Source organism: Mesocricetus auratus, unplaced genomic scaffold, assembly GCF_017639785.1.
Source record: "Mesocricetus auratus isolate SY011 unplaced genomic scaffold, BCM_Maur_2.0 Super-Scaffold_100009, whole genome shotgun sequence".
NCBI classification, from domain to species: domain Eukaryota; kingdom Metazoa; phylum Chordata; class Mammalia; order Rodentia; family Cricetidae; genus Mesocricetus; species Mesocricetus auratus.
In genome coordinates this window covers 31,024,026-31,041,821 of record NW_024429193.1, presented here as the reverse complement: position 1 = coordinate 31,041,821, position 17,796 = coordinate 31,024,026, and the positions used below count along the sequence as shown (strand labels likewise).

Sequence of the window (17,796 nt, the reverse complement as noted above, 5' to 3'; positions counted from 1 at the left end):
TGTAAGCTGGAATCACGCTTACGCTCGCCATCTTGGAAAAACTGCAGTTTAAACAGCCTCGGTTTTAACAGATAAGACATGTGGCCAGAAAAACATAAAGATTTACAGTAAAGTCAGACTTGGATGAGGAAAAACCTCTAAAGGTTTACAGTGTGTTTAAAAATATACGTAGGATTGACAGAGAAAAAGAAACGGCATACACTGTTAATAGAGAAGCCGGCTGTGGTGGCACACACTGGTAGGAATTGCCTCAGAGGCAGAGACAGGCAGATTTCCAAAGAGAAACCCTGTCTCAGAAAAAAATAAATAAAAGTAAAAGAAATAGAGTAATAATAATAGATAAATCAATAAGCCACATAAAGATGGAAAATACACAGAGAGTCTGGATACTGTATGCTATTATGTTTTTCAGTTTTTTGATTGCTCAGGAAGGAACAACTGCTAAAGTATACTTGATTATAAATGCTGCTGAATTAATTCAACTTATATCTTTTAAAAATGTCTTATCTTCAAAATTTAAGTATAAGGATATGTTACTTTGGGAAAGAGTTTTTGTTTATGTTTCTACAGAAAATGAAAAGCTGAGGATTCCTTCCAGGCTTCTGTGGTTTGATGAACCAAGACCCCCGAAAGCAATGGCCCAAGTGATTCAACATCTAAAACAGCTAAGATGATGGAGCCTCCCAGACCCTAAAAATAAGGACTTATACAGGTTTCTGAATTTTGTCATGATCCCCATGGTATGAACAGCGCCCCTTCCAGCACAAAGCAGTTTGGAATGAGCAACGTCCTAATTCCCATTTTGTTTATAAATCTTTGTTTTCATTTAAATGGAGTTGCTTATAATTGGCTAATAATCACAGCCAATATCTTTTTAATGGTAAAAAGGGGAATTATGGTATGGGTATGGTTTTTCATTTATTGAGACAAATTCAAGATCAGTTTTGTGATGTGTATATTTTTCCTCTTGATTAAGTATTGTGCTTTTACTGATCTTTTAAAAAATAATACATAATTAAATACAGACTATAGATAGTTACTTATAATAGTTAGAATTTATAATTAGGTAAGTTAGGTTTTCTAGATATACAGAGATATATTTGAGATAGATAGTCTTCAAACCTTTCAAAGACCTTCAGAAAATGGCATTTAAAATGGTTTAGGGTTTTTCTTGACAATGAGAAATGTCTGCTCCTGGCAGCACCAATTACGTCTGAGAGGAAGATGGGCATCGAAGAAACTTGTTATGGAGTTTGCTTTCAACATGGCAAGATTAGCCATTTGGGCAAGAAACTGCTCTTGCCTGGACTGCTTGACTGTTGCTGTATAAACTGGACATGCAGGACCCACAGGAAAGTGACTGCTGAACTCAAATAGTCCTTCAGGGTTCCTGCTTCATGAAAGAGTCTACAAGACTTTCTGCAAGACACAGAGAAATGACTGACAGACTGTCAATGCAGATGGACAGTTTTGAAATTTCCTGCTTTGCTGAGAAATCTTCTGGACACATTGTGGCCTATGGGCTGAAGATGGATGCCCCAACATTACAGAGGAACTTTGGGTGACTGTCCAGGTAGCAAGATGTCTCTGTCAATCCTAGTGTTTATATATTATCCTTCTGTGGTCTTTGATAGAGTTGAAGGAAGATAGTTATAATTATAGTTTTCCCTAGTTATGATAAAAGATAAGCTACATATAGAACTTTGGACTCACAAGGATGAGATAGATGATAGTCTCTTTAAATCTTGCTAAAATATTGTAACTGTGTTCTTACTTGATTATATGTAATTTGACTATGTTAAATTTAAGACCTTTCTTTTTGTATAGACAGAAAAGAGGAGATGATGGGGGAAGTCCTGTGTATATGTCAATAAAGCACTGTTGGCCAATAGGGAAGCAAGATAGGTGGGACTAGGAGTCCAGAAGGACTCTGGGAAGGAGAAACACAGGGAGAAACACCATGGGGTAGGAAGCCTGGAAAGTTCTCCGGTAAGAAAAACACTTAGATTAACAATTATGGGGTAATTACTTAAGTCAGAGCTAGCCAGTAAGAAACAAGAAAGGCCAACAGCTTCATAATTAATATAGCCTTCTGTGTGTTATTTGGGACTTATGCAGCTCTGGAATCAGGCTGGTGGGAAGGCTTCTCTCAAGGAAAAGGTTTCCCTTTACAGGCCTTGAACTCACAGATATGCTCCTGCCTTGGCTTCTGCCTCCCCAGTGCTGGAATTGAAGGCATTGAAGGCATTTGTCACCACTACCATGCACATGTTTCAAATCTTACAGCAAACAAAAAACGGGGAAGAATATCTCTCTCTCTCTCTCTCTCTCTCTCTCTCTCTCTCTCTCTCTCTCTCTCTCTCTCTCTCTCATAGGAAGATCCAATGTCAGATGCTGGCAGGCACTGGCATTTTGTTGAATACCATTATAACTTTTCCATGCACAGATGGCCTTTATGCTAAAAATAATCGCTAATCTGTGGTCATAAATAACTTACCTCCTAGTTCATGTCCTAAAATGAATTTATTCTTTCAAACAAATTTAGAAACTAATGTGATCAAAAAATAGTTATAGTTACACAATCATTAAAAACAAGTACTATTTTCCCCCTATGATATTTTATGTGTTGACTGATTTATTTTATCTATCAAAGGTAAATGATGCCATTTATTTGAAAACATAAATAATACTGTTTAACTGAAAATATCCTTCTTTTGAAAAAAATGACTTTTATATACCTAGGCTAATTTTACATGTAAAAAGTTTATTTTCAACTTTATTTACATATTTTTCAAATATTCTTTGTGTATCGATTTCACACAGTAATGTAGTGATGGAGAAGTGCTAAGAACCTTTTATTTAATGTTTTTGAGATAACTATGTTCATGTAATATGTTAAAATAAGAAAAGGCTTGCAGTAGATTTTTAGCCAGCTCCTCCAAATACAGAACGTGTGTGTATATTTAAATGTAAGCATATGCAAAGGCCTTAAATGTATTAAATTTAAAATATCTGAATTCTTATCTTAAACACTCAAGGGAAAGAAGTGCATAGCTGTCCTCTTCCAAGATGTAATTTGAGCAGGGGTCTCATAATGTAAAAGACTCAGCTTCACTGTATAAATGTGTCAAAAATATAACCTTAGATGCAAAATTTGCAGTTATAATAGTCACAGAGAACTACAGAAATATAGAGTGAAAGTGTTGTAAATAAATCAGCAGTCCTATTCCATTCATTCCTACCCAACAAACTGGAGGGCATGAAAGACTGGTGCCCCTCACCAGCTAGCCCTTAGGAAGAGGAGAAGAGAATGCAGTTGCTTCCCTTAGCCAAATCTCTGTCAGGTATGGCTGGACAAACATCCCTGCTGCCTCGCTAGGTCCTCTGCCTCTCAGGATGTAGGAGGGGAAATTATGCAGGTGCCACGGTCTGTGTGTCTCTTAGAGCTTTGATTTGAATTGGTCCTGGCTACGACCCTGAAAATCATCTCACCTACTGTATCCCAGAAAAGTGGAAAAAAGTGCTAACTTCAGGTCTGAACTCAAATTTCAGAACTGACACACTATGAAATAGCAAAGAATGATTTAATTCATCTTGGCCTTGTGCTGGCTCTTAAGAGAAAGTACCCAATTCCGGTGACATTGATTCTTAGCACAATGGTCCCTTAGAGATTTTTCTTCCAAGTAAAACGAGGCATTTTAATTGTAAGCTGGTGTTTTGATTGATGCTCAGCAAATAATATCTCTCAAAGTATGGTCCTTACTCCAAAACAGACTTCATTTCAAATTTTCTCCTAGTCACAACCACTAGATCTGGGAAATGACTTCCTGTCAAGAAGCCTGTGTTTTATAACATTAATTTCGGACACTTGCCTTAGGCTACACAGAACGCTGGTCTTGTCAATCTGAACACAGGGACGTCGAATCTGACTGGCACCTAAAGCTCTTTGAAAATCGAACACTTTGAACATTTTATCTTGTGATTTTCAAGGGAAGTTTCATTGGGAATTGTGATGAATTCACACCATTCTCACACAAAGCATGGGACTTTCCTTTTTTCTATCTCCTTACATCGACATAACGAAGAATGCCTTGGCATCCCTTTGCTCTCCTGCCCACCATCCAATTGTTCAGAAAATGACTGTTCTCAACACCGGAGGATCAGGTCTGACACTAAAATAAATGGTAGAAGAAAACACTTCTCAGAGCTATTGGAATGGATCCCATGGCATCATACACCATCAATTCAAAGTGTCCAGTTAATAGAAAATGCTATGAAAATTGAAGTCTATGGCTAACACTCCACCTTCTCCAGCCAAGTTTTCCCAGAGCATCTTCGATTGCACTTGAGACAATTGGCGCATTAAAAACCATGTGAAAACCTGAATGTTAATGAGGGATGCAAAGCCAACATTTGGATGGAAGCCAAATAGCTCTGGTCTCTAAAGATTCATAGATGCTGTGTGCATCAGGAGAGCCGGTTAATGCAATTATAGACTGCAAAAAAGAAAACTAAAAGAATTGCGACTCTAACTTTTCAATGTTGGCTTAGCCCTCTCTTTTTATGACAGGCCAAATTAGAGGCTTCAGCTCACAAAATTTGTTCATCAAAGACAAGGTGACTACATGTGCACTATTCTGAGATTCACCTATTTTTTTAAGTAAAGAATTTTTGCAAGCTGGGGTAGTGAAACATACTTATAATTCTAACATTTGAGGGCAGGGATAGGAATATCTAAGATATATCAGAGAAAAGATTACAATGCTGGGCAGGCAGAGGGTCAATGCACCTGCTGCCAAACCTGAGGACCTGAGTTCAATTCCCCAGACCTACAGGAGAGAAAGAAAGGGGAGGGAGGGAGAGTAGGAAAGGATGAAGGGAAAAGAGAAAGAAAGAAGGAAGAGAGAGAGAAAGGAAAGAAAGGAGGAAGGGAGGGAAGGAGGGAGGGAGGAAAGAAGGAAGGAAGGAAGAAAGAAAGAAAGAAAGAAAGAAAGAAAGAAAGAAAGAAAGAAAGAAAGAAAGAAAGAAAGAAAGAAAGAAAGAAAGAAAGAAACCACAGCTCTATGGGCAAAGTACTTGCCACTCACTCAGAAGGATCTGAGCTGGTTCACAGCACCCGTGTCAAAAGCTGGATTTAGCAAGTTACCCTTCTAATCCCAGTATTAGGGGAGTAGAGACAAATAGACCTCCGGAGCTTTCTTGCCAGCTAGCCTAGCATAGCCAGCGAGTCCCTGGTCCCAGTGACAGACACTACCTCAAAAAATAAAAATTAGATAGTTCCAGAGGAACAACACCCATATCCTTCTTTTACTTAAAAAGTTAGAGGTAAAAACATGAAAAAATGCAACTTTAAGTGTTATGGAAGTATCAATTTACACAAGGCTTTAAACTAAAGGTTTGTGATCTCCACACTCAGAAGGTAGAGGCAGGAGATTCAGAAATTCAGGGTTATCTTTAGCTACACAGTGACATAATGAGTTTGAAGCCAGGCTGGTATACATGAAATCCTGGGGTATGGGATTTTGGAATATGACACAGCAGGTAATTAATAAGCATCACGGCTTTTTAACTTTCAATAGACTAATGTGTCAGTATTTTTGAGTGTACCTTTAAGTGGGGGGACTGTTCAAAGTCAAAATAAGTATGCTGAGACCCAGCTTGGTGATGAGGTATAGCTATGGTAGCGTGCTTGGCAACACAGGCAAATTCTTACAAATCCCAGTATCTCTCCCCATAATTGCACAGTTCTAAGTTCTGCTGTCTGGGTGTGATGGCACACATGTACAGTCCTACCATTTTAAGACTTATAAGGTGGAAACAAAAAAATTAAGTATCCTAGAGCAGCCTCTGCTATAGAGACTTTGAGGCCAGCCTGGGCTACATGAAAACAGCAAAATAAAAAGATAGCTATAAAACATTTGAAAAATATAATTTTGCCTTTTTAGAAAACTGCCAAGGCATACAAATGGACTTTGTGTGTCCATAATACAAAGAGGGATGCTCTCTCAGCCTGGACTCTTAGGAGAGTGCCTGGACCCTGCCCTGAGTGAGATGACAGACTCTGGATATCCTCTATGTGGAAGGAAGTGGGGATAGGGTGGGAGGCTGGGGGGCATAGTGGGGGGTGTGGGAGGAGGGGAGGGAAAGGGAACTGGGATTGGCGTATGAAGCAAGCTATTTAAAATTAAATTAATAAAAAATTAAATAAATACATAAAAAGTTAAAAAAAGAAAACTGCCAAGGCCAAATGGGTGTGCATCTATCTAGAAATTATAAACACACACAATTTTACAAAATGTTAGAAGTAGTTAACTAACTCAAGAGATTTTTTTTAACTATCCGCTTCATGCTTTCTCAATTGCTGCTGCATTTGGGGTGAGTATGAAATATTACTATTGAATGAAAAAAATGAGGACTTGACTTCTCCTAGATATGGTAGAGGAGAAGGCTTATTGTAGATATAAGGGAGAGCAGAGCCAGTGGCATCTGGAATGGTCTAGATGGAACCAGGCCATGAGGGGATGGGGGCGCAAGAGAGGAAGAGAAGAATGAACAAAGAGATTACTTGATAACCCAGAGACCAAGAGATCACATAGCCAAAATGGCTGACATTATATGTGAATAAGAGAAGTGAGGATGTGTTTTTGCCAAGGTGCCTTCTGATTGGTTTAATCAAAGAACTGACTGACCAGTAGCTAAAGAGGAGGTTATCGGCAGGACAACCAGACACAGAGGATGATGGAAAGAAGAAAGGCAGAGTCATGGAGTCATAGAGAAGCAAGATGAATGTGCCATATTCAAAGAAGGTACCATCATATGGGAGAGGGTATATAAGAAATATGGGTTAGTTTAAAATGTAAGACTTAGCTAGTAACAAGCCTGAGCTATCGACCGAGCATTTATAATTAATAATATGTCTCTAAATGGTTATTTGGTAGTGGCTACTAGGACACAGAGAAACTCCACCTACAGAGAAGCTGAAGAAAAGGAAGCAGAAGCCCAGGGGCTGGAGGTTAAGGTAAGCTGAGGGTGAAAAGTGTTGAGGGGAACCACTGGTTCTGAAAGACACTGGCATCTGCTTTGATATGCTAAACAGGCACCTCAGTTAACCATCTCCACATATCCTGAATCTGAGACCTAACATCTGTAAGTGGAAAACTGAAGCTTTTTATATTTAATGAAAGGAATAAATACCAACACTAATAAAGATTTTTGTTTCCTTGAGTATTCTGTCACATAAATATGAAATTGTACTTTTCCTTTTAAATAATTGACTACTGATAACTGATCATCTAGCAGCTTTATGAGCCCCTGGAAAAGTCTGATGGAATATCCATGAACTCAGTAGGACTTAGAAAATACACAGATACTGTCGGTTATATATACTTAAGAAAAGGTACACTGAGGTATACTTAATTAGCGTATATCAGTTCCTTTTTAAAGTACAATGTGCTAGATAGGATCATGTTCAAATACCATCCAGACAAACAGTGTCTCTCACTTGTGAATTCTAACTGATTACGGGGAAGCTTTAAAGTCCTAGCAACGCTGTTGCTATAGCAATGCAACCTGATGAGATATTCTTAGCAACCAGCCACAACTCACGCCCACAGAGTCCCTTCATTTATTCCAAGAAGAATAATGTTGACATTCCAATTTCTAAAATATACAGATCTCAGTGACAGACATCCACAGATGAGAAGACTGTGAGAGCCAGTAGAATGGTGTAGCAATAAACACTGCCTCCTGGCCCTGACTGTGTCATGTACACATCCAATAAACACATATGAAAGTACACTTTGTACGACTAGAAACTGAAGGATTCCATGTGACTCTTGAGGTATATGTAAATAATGTCAGAATCTTTGATTTCCTACTGCTATAGCTTAGATGCTTCTCAAATACATTACAAATCCATTTCTACTGAACTACTAGAAATAGGGGAAAAATTTTCATTCATCACCAACAATGATTTGGCTTTCTGATGGTAAACTTCCATCAAACAGGCACCTCCCTAGGAAACCCACAAGCGCTAGACACAAACAAAGGCATATGGGTCAGTGAGAGTACAACAGAAATGCAGCCTCAAATATATGCTTAAGGCAGTTGATGCCAGGGCACACATGCTATATTCTAAAGAAAACAAACTTTGAAGATAGACTCTGGAACCAGCCAGATTGACTTCACTCAGGAAGGTCAAACGCATGATCAGACCTACAAACGTTGAGAAAAGACTAACACAGAAATGTATCCATGTGACACACCATTCTGCAACTCAATAAAAGATGGTTTTCTGGAACTTTATATCCAAATCATTATGTTTTAATGGGAAAGGAAGCCCAATGGCTTTGTAGATGAAGCTTCTATTACAGGCATAAGAGATGGGTAGAAAGGAATTAAAATGGAAAGCAAGAACCAAACATCACATTTTTTGTTGTTGGTTTCAGATCTTATAAATTTTGAGCTATGGGTACAATAGTATGGATACAATGCAATTACCTTCAATGTTCCCATTTTTAATAAATTATTTTAAGCTACCAAATTCTATTTAAGAAATCCTCAACAAAAATGTGTTTACATCCCAGCCAAGCAATGGTGGCTCACACCTTTAAATCTCAGTACTCAGGAGACAGAGGCAGGCAGATCTCTAAGTTCAAAGCTAGCCTGGTCTACAGAGTGAGTTCCAGGAGAGCCAACGCTATACAGAGAAAACATGTCTTAAAAAGCAAACAAACAAAAAGGTATGTACATCCCAATAAAAAATGACTGTGAAGGAACTGAAAAAGTGGCACATGGTGCTTATATAGTACACTAGTTTGATTCCTAGAATCCACACAGTGGTTCACAAACCACTTGTAACTCCAGCTCCAAGGGATCTGGCATCCTCTTCTGACCTCCATGGGTACTGTAGTCACATGTGCAGACACACATGACTAAAACTTAATAAAAATAGATTGTTAAAAATCTTTGTAAAGGTTTATGCTGGAGAGGATGTGGAGAAAGGCGAACACTCCTCCACTGCTGGTGGGAATGCAAACTCATACAGCCACTTTGGAAATCAGTATGGAGATTCCTCAGAAAAATGGGAATCAGTCTATCACAAGATCCAGCAATTCCACTCTCAGGCGTATACCCAAAAGATTCACATTCATACAACAAGGACATCTATTCCACTACGTTCATAACAGCATTATTTGTAATAGCCAGAACCTGGAAGCAACCTAGATGCCACTCAACTGAAGAAAAAAACAAAAAAACAACGGAATCTTGAAATTCGCAGGCAAATGGATGGAACTAGAAGAAACCATCCTCAGTGAGGTAACCCAGTAACAAACAGACAAGCATGGTATGTACTCACTGTATATATGAATTTTAGACATAGAGCAAAGGATTATCAGCCTGCAATCCACACTGCCAAAGAAGCTAGGAAACAAGGATGACCCTAAGAGAGACATATGTGGTCCCCCAGAGAAGGGGAAAAGGGAAAGGGATGAGATCTCTGAGCAAATTGGGAGCATGGGGGGAGGGGAGAAGGAGTTAGGAGAAAGAGAAGTGGAGAAGGGAAGGGAAGAGGAGGACATGAGGGAGCAGGAAAATTGATTCGGGAGAAGAACAGAGGAGAGCAAGAAGAGATGCCATAACATTATAGGTTTAAAGATAAGTCTGGAACTAGGGAAATGTCCAAAAATCTACAGGAATGACCCCAACTAAGAATCTAAGCAATAGTGGAGAGGCTACTTTAAATGCCCTTCCCCGATAATGAGATTGATGACTACCTTATATGCCAACCTAGAGCCTTCATCCAATAGCTGATGGAAACAGAAGCAGACACCCACAGATAAACACTGAGCTGATCTCCTGGAACCCAGTAGCAGAGAGGGAGGAGTGATGAGCGAAGGGGTCAAGACCAAGCTAGAGGAATCCACAGAAACAGCTGACCTGAACAAAGCAGGGAGCTCATGGACCCCAGACTGATAGCTGAGAAGCCAGCATAAGACCCCTGAGTGTGGGTATTAGTTAGGAGGCCCGGGCAATCTATGGGGCCTCTGGTAGTAGATCAGTATTTATCCCAACTATACGAATGGTCTTTGGGAGTCTGTTCCACGTAGAGGGATACTCTCTTAGCCTAGACACACGGGGGAGGGCCTAGGCCCTTCCCCAAATGATATGACAGACTTTGAAGATTCCCACATGGAAGGCCTCACCCTCTCTGGGAAGCAGAAAGGGGATGCAATAAGGTTATTTGGGGAGCAGGGGAGGAGGAGAAGGAGAGAAAACTGGAATTGACATGCAAAACAAGCTTGTTTCTAATTTAAAATTTTTAATGTAAATATTATTGACCATTAAAGATGAAAAATAATAACACAAAACATGTCACTTTAGCTGGGCATGGTTGATGGTTGTACACATCTTTAATCCCAGCACAGGAGAGACAGAGGCAGGTAGATCATTGTGAGTTTGAGGTCAGTCTGGTCTATATAGCAAGTTCTACGACAACCAGAACTACATATTACATATTGACCCAGTCTTTAAAAAAGGAAGAAAGAAAAGAGGGAATATGGGAGGGAAGAAAAGAAAAGAGGAAAAAAGGCATTTAGCACAAATATCATTTTGACCTACAAGTACTTAAAACTCATCAGGTGAGCAAGGTTTAGTTGTACACACAACAATAATCCCAGCTGCTCCAGCGGCTGAAGTGGGGCACCCAAGAAGCCCAGGCCAGCAAGGGAAACATAGTAACATCCTTACCAAAAAGACAAGCTTGGGATTTGACAACTAAACAAGTAGATGTGCTTTTTTAAATAGCAGGTAGAAGGACTCTCTAGACTCCATTGTTAATTTCATATATAAGATATCACCACGCCCCTTACGATACTGTTTCTAAACCAGAAGGCAGATAGACTTCTTCATGAAGGCGTGCAGGCCAGTGCTCCTGTCCCTAAGCTGAACAAATAGTGCTCATTAAACTATACCTTTAACTTCCAGGAGGAGCTACCCTAGACCAAGTCTTTGCCGTGTTTTCAGACTTTGCTAACTGCTTTTGTTTTGTCTGTTTTTTGAGACTGAGCCTCTCTGTGTAGCCAAGGTTGGCCTGGAATCATGGGTAACCCTCACGCCTCAACCTCTGGAGTTCTTTGAGTATCTAGTAATTATCTTTCCCAGCTATCCAGGCTCTAGAAGGGCACGGGCCTTACTTTTCTAGGACACTCAGGTTCTCAGTATCTAACAAAAGTCCAAGTATGTAGTTTGTTGAATGAACAAATGAGCAGGTGAATAAATAAATTTTTGCAATCATACTGACTTTAAAAGGATGTTGTTTTAAGTCCAATATTAAAACACTGGTTAAAGGGGCTAGGAGAGGTACAGCTTGACTATAATCCCCATACCCGAGAGACCGAGACAGAGGCTCCTGAGTCCAGAGTTATTCTGGTCTACATAGCTTTCACATGTCTCAAAAAGAAGAAAAACTTAAAAAATAATAATAGTCTTTGAGGGATGGAAGTACAGGTGCTTTTTCCCCATTGGGTCTATCTTTACATTAGAAAGGTTCTATAGGAGAAATAAATTAGTTTTGTAGCTGAACAATCTAAGTAGGTAGCACACGCAATTAAGTGGATTCATGGGACAGCATACACTTCCCTCAAAGGATTTATTACAAAAATATAGTCACACAGTGAGACTCCTTAAAAAGAGAGATGTTTCATTGGTTAAGAGCACTGACTGCCCATCCAGAGGACCTAGGTTTAATTCCCAGCATCCACATGGCAGCTCACAAGTATCTGTAACTCCAGTTTTAAGGGATCCCATGCCTTCTTCTGACTTCCATGGGCACCAGACATTCATGTGTGCACACACATACAGGCAGGCAGAACATTCATACACATACAAATAAGAATAAATTAAGTCTGAAAGAGAGCGAGGGGTACTGGAAAACAGTCTAACGGAACTCTGAATTGAGGATGCAGCTGGCATAGAGCATGCCTAGGATTCATGAAAGCCTGAGCTCACGCCCCAGCAGGGGATAACCAGGTGTGGTGGTACACAGCTGTTTTTCAAGCTTCATCAAGGCCAAGTCAGGAAGTCAGCAATACAAGGCCATCCTCTACTACACAGCAAGTTTGAGACTAAACTGGAATAGGAAAGACTAGTAAATAAATAAATAAATAAGCAATAAATGCATTAGCAAATAGAAGCTCAAACATTTTAAAACATGCAGTTGTAAAATCGGTTTCGCACACCACCGAGTTACTGTGAACTAATTTACAAAGCACACAAATGGTTAGTTCCAATCTCAGGATCACACACGCAATCCTGATTAAACTCTGTGGGACACTAAACAAAGCCCTAGCTAGAAAATAGGGAAAGGGGCTCAAGGACGAGGTGGGCCTGGAAGGGGTGGGAGGAAAAACTAAGACGATGGAGGAAAGAGAGAAAACGCATAAGTGCACATGTAGGAAACTGTGAAGAACAGGATTTGCTCAAAAAGAATCCTCTTGGTTTAGGAGCGGTGGGAGAACCACTTCCCGGAAAGCCTTCCTTCCTTGGTCACTTACTTTGTGGGCAGGTGTGCCGCCTTGTCCTTCAAACCACACTGCTTAGTCCCTAAGTGAGGCGTCTGTAGACCAGAGGCTGCAAACTCGGGAGTTCCCTCCCCAGCTTGCCTTTTGTTAGCTCTAGGCCTTTCCCTAATGAGCAGCCTGCAGCTGTGGGGCAGCTGTGGGGCACCTGCATAGAACCTTCCCCAGTCACTGCCTAGACAGGCAGACAGCAGAATCTCAGGGCTGCTGAGGGACCTCAGTCAGCAAGAACCGGGCTTCTCCCTCTGAGACATGCGTTGTCTGCTGTGTGAAGTACTAATGAAGTCCATTGCCAGCGTCGCACTGTATGCGCATTTCACGTCACATCTGGGTGCATCCGTGCGCTCTTCCTTTCTGCAAAGAAAATACCTAATTTCTTTTCATTCCCGTAGAAATATCACAGGTGAATTTCAGTGAGCCCACCCCCACTGTAAGCCAAGCATAAACTGAACTGAAAATCTTGCTTCACTCAATTTAATTTGAAATAAGTAAATTTCAGAACTTTAATAAATAGGTTACAATCTGATGATCACAAATACTCTTTAATATGAAATTAGACTCCCTATCCATAAGTGCTAACCTAAAACTAAAATAATTTTCTTTTTTTGATTTATTATTACTGGGTGTATGTGTGCACATGATGTATTTGGGGAGTACACACGCTACAGCATGTGTGTGTGAGGACCAGAGGATAACTTTGTAGAAAGAGTTACAAGGCAGAAGGGGATTGAACTCAGGTCTCCAGACTTGGGCAAGTGAGTACCTTCGCCTGCTAGGCCATCTCAGCCTCACCGACCTCTAAAATAACATTGCTGTTGGTGTATTTGTATGCCAGAACGAATCCTAAAGCAACACTTGCAAAAGCAAATGGATTTTAGTCACACGAAGTTTTTCCACCTAACTATAAATGCAAGACTTAGAATAAACCCCACACGGCTGCCGTTAAAATCCAGTAACGTGCACCATGCAAGGCCTTCTGCTGTGTTCACAGTGCTGCGTCATCAGGAAATTACAACCTGAGATGATTTCCATCACAAATTCAGTTGGTAAGGAAAAATAAGATGATTCTATCAAGGGATGGGGTGGGAAGACTTAGAAAGTGAATGGTGCATCACCATATGGTGAGAGTAAACTTCCTGTAAAACACAGCAATGAAAATCTGCTGTGAGGACGGGAAGAGCTCCGGAAAGTCTCGGAGAAAGAACTGGAGCTTGACTCGCAGCTGTGGGGTTACCTGGGCTCTGATGTTAATTCTCAATGCCACTTGTCCCTCCCACAGCACAGTACGGCCTCGTCACAACTGTGCAAGTCACGCCCAGACTGGTTTTATTTTAGTCAGTCTTGTTTGTAAAGCATGGCTTAATCTATTCAATTTTCAGCTTGTCTGCTTCTGTTTTTTTTGGGGGGGGTGTTTTGGGTTTGTTTGGTTTTTTGTTTGTTTGGGTTTTTGTTGTTTTTTGAGTCTATGTAGTGCTGGATTAAAGGGTTACACTATCAGGGAGGGGGCATCTGTCTTTAAGTCTTACTTTATTTTTTTAACCGTGTGTGTGTGTGTGTGTGTGTGTGTGTGTGTGTGTGTGTGTGTGTGTGTGTTTGCAGGTGCCACAACACAAGTGTGCAGGTCAGAGAAGAATTGGTAAGAATCATCTTTAGATCTTTTTCCACCAAGGAAAAGCTATTTTATTGGTGGTTGCACAGGGAAAATGAAATCCACAATTAATCTATAGAAAGCTCATTTGAAATTTTTCATTCTGTTCTTAAACCTCACAAATTTGCTCAAAGGATCAGAATGGAAGAAGGCAATGATGCATTTGAGGAGAGGGTGTGGTTAAGTCTCAGTGAGCAGGGAGCCCAACCCACTAGCAGTCACTACCTTCCCATCATCCTCCGTGACTGGCACGGTGACCTTCATTTCCTGGAGGACTCTGTCTGAGGTTACAATCATGATCTTGACATGGTCTACCCTACCACACGTGGTACTGGAGCAAGGAACCATATGAAGATGTGGCCTTCATCACATATCACAAGCAAGAATGTTGTCCCACTGCTCTGACTCGGGACACCACTAGTCCCAACTTCTGGGTATCAAATTTCCTGTATTCAGTAGATGAAGCTAAGGCAGAGCCCACTGTCTTATTGACCATAATGGGCCTGCTACTGATGAGTCCTGCTGTGGTCCATTGCTCCGTGGATGCCCATAGTTCAGGCATTTACCTAATGGTGAAACAAAAAGGAAGTGGAATGGGTTTCAGAACAGATACATCAGCTGTCAGGTGGAATATCAATACCACCATTGCAGAGCAAAGTGGGATTGCACTACAGTCTAGAGATGTGTGAGGCAGTTCTTCAAGTCTGAAACCTGCTAGAAACGAAGAGAACATAGGCATATAAGCAATCTCTCTCTCTCCCCTCTCTCTCTCTCCCCCCTCTCTCCCTCCCTCCCTTCCCCCCCTCTCTCTCCCTCTCTCTTTTTCTCTGCAATACTGAGGACCAAATCCAGGACCTCAAGCATGCTAACTGAGCCCTCTACCCCTGAGCTACATTTCTAGCCTCCAGGAATTTTAAAATAAGACAGATGCTTGTTTGTAATCTGCCTCTTCCTATGAGCTAGCCCAGCTACTTCAGGTCTGCAACACAATTCTCATTTCCTACACCAAGATCTGTGAGTCCAGGGCTGGAGATGCTCCAGTAGCACAACCTAGCAGTATTCGTGCACAGTCTTTCTACAGACATCAGCAGTGAGGTACAAGTACAGAGAGGGTTCAGGTAGAAATAAGGACGCGGAAGATCTGACTTGCCTCCAGAAGACAAATGAAAAAGGTGGAGATGGACCAAAAAAACAGAATTACCTTTAAAAATACTCTTCTAAAAAATAATATTACGAAATGCATCACCTGTCATTGCATATGAACATAAAAGGTATTACAAAGTTTGGCATGGGCAATGCTGATGAAATTTCTCAGAGCTGGCCATTTTTAAATACATAAATATGCACGTGTACTTTTACAGCAACCGCTTCTGGAAGAGCCAAGACTTCACTGAAGCCCTTGCAGCCATGTTCCTTTCCATTCCAGCTGCTTCTATGCTGCAAATACCAGGCATCTCAAGAGCTGCCATGACTCACCCTGGCCTCCTTTGGAAGCCTGTCCCAGGGGTAAGAACGTGGGAAATCTGCCTTAGCTGTGATGCTTTTCCATTAATTCACTTCTGGTTGTAAACTGTGGCTCATCTTCCACTTCAATCCCATCAGCCATTTCCATCACCTTGTCCAGAAGGTTGTAATTGTGACTGCAACCCAGGAAGAGGTGGTTGGCCCAGACCACAGACAGGGGCAGCTGGTCCAGGCGGGTCTAATGGGTCTCATAGTCACACAGATGGAGCACGATAAATTAACTCCTTGTATGGCTTCTTCCTTCGGCTCTCCAAGTAGGAACGGAACTTCTAAGCAAAGAACTGCAAACCAGCTCCTTCACTGCAGTGCCATTGCTGTTCACCATGGATTCTGGTGCCACTGGCACCAAGTGTCAAACCAGTCCCTTCTTTAAGTCTCAATTCTGTACTTCAAGCTAAAAACTTCCTCACTGTCAGTAACTTTAATGAGTATACACTTCATTTATTGATTAAATGGTACAAATCTAAGTAGCATTTCCTCATCTCAAAGTCTTTCAGAGCTCTTTTTCCCTTGAGTCATAGTGGGTTTGCTTGTTTGTTTTTGTTTTCTTCTGGGGCTGGGAAGATAAACCAATATTAAAGAAACATAAGGAAAAATATTAACTATTGTGTCCTTGGAACATGGTGCACTTGGCTATCCTTTGATGGACTATTGACTGTTTACAGTTAGTGAGAGCAGTTGCCAAGTAAAAACGAATCTTCAGTCACTGGTGGCCAGAACCTGGACGTTCACCTGCTTCTACAGACCAGCACACGTGGCCACATGTGAGAAAACTCCCTCCTGAAAAGTTTGGGGCTTATTCTGCTCCAGAATGCAAGGTGAAGAAGAACATATTCACACTAACTACTCCATAGCTGATATGTTTCTCAAATATGAGCATTTTCTCTTGGATGCATGTGCACACAAGGAAGAAAGGGGGTGGGAAGAGAGGTAATAGATAAACCCTGCATTTATAACACAAATATTTCTGAATTGTTGGTTATTTCTTGAATTTATTTATATTGATCTTTATATGTAGAAATTCTTGATGTTTATGTCATAGCTAGGAAGATCCTCATTCTTCTGAGACTATGAAAAGATGTCTCCACAGCTTAGTAAAGCATTTTCTTTTACTATTTTTTTCTTCATATTTGCGTCTTTAGTTGATGGTCATGGAGCATGGTGTAACACAACACTGAGTTTTCAAAATGGACCAATTGACCCATCACCACTTATGGATCTTTACATAACAGATGCTATCTTAGTCATATAATTAATCTTCATTATATGTCCCAGTTTATTCTCTGACTCTCTCTCTCTCTCTCTCTCTCTCTCTCTCTCTCTCTCTCTCTCTTTCCATATATCTATCTCCTTGTTGGTGTCATTGTTGATGCTATTTAAAACAAATTCTCTAGTAACCCTAACTGGCTTCAGACTTGCTATGTAGTTGAGCATGACCTTGAACTTCTGACCCTCCTGCCTCTACCCCTGAAGGCTAGGATTGATTCAGGGGTCAGAGCCAGCTGGGGTTTTGTGCATGGTAAGCGAACACACTACCAAAAATATCTAGGGTATTCTTTTTCACCATGCATTATTCTTCCTTTCTTAGGTCCCCCTTTAATTCATTTTTCCATGAGAATGTTGGGTTCAGTTTACCCAGTATAAATTTTTATGTAATATTATTGTAGAGATTATGTTACATGTATAGATTTCCTTAGAAAAAATCTTCTGTGTAGCTGAATTTTCCTCTATGAAAATACAATATGCCTTTCCATTTGTTCATATCCTCTTTTAAGCCTTAAACACACATGCAAGCTCACACACCACACACACACACACACACACACACATATTTTTCATAAAAGTTTGCATTTTGATTTGTTAACTTGAGTGTGATGGGGGAAGGCCTTCTGTGTATATGTTAGTCTGATTGGTTGATACATAAAGTGCTGTTGGCCAATAGGGAAGCAAGACAGGTGGGACTAGGAGTAGAGGAGGATTCTGGGAAATGTAGTCAAGAGTAGGGAGTGATCCTGGGAAGAGAGGATGCATGAGGCTTCATCCTCA

General features: G+C 40.6%; 1 protein-coding gene and 1 long non-coding RNA gene across 4 annotated transcripts in view; one reads left to right on the top strand and one right to left on the bottom strand.

The window, feature by feature from the left end:
* Positions 1 to 17,796, bottom strand: part of Ank2 (ankyrin 2) — a 557,097-nt gene that overhangs the window by 319,399 nt on the left and 219,902 nt on the right. The gene's annotated exons all lie outside the window — the stretch shown is intronic.
* On the top strand, positions 6,243 to 16,223 carry LOC121142333. 2 transcript variants are annotated; one of them, XR_005879324.1, is made up of 3 exons: positions 6,243 to 7,018; positions 15,588 to 15,732; positions 15,829 to 16,223. It is a non-coding gene; the product is annotated as an uncharacterized LOC121142333 (long non-coding RNA). The 2 variants fall into 2 exon arrangements; XR_005879323.1 differs by lacking the exon at positions 6,243 to 7,018 and having other exon boundaries at positions 14,161 to 15,732.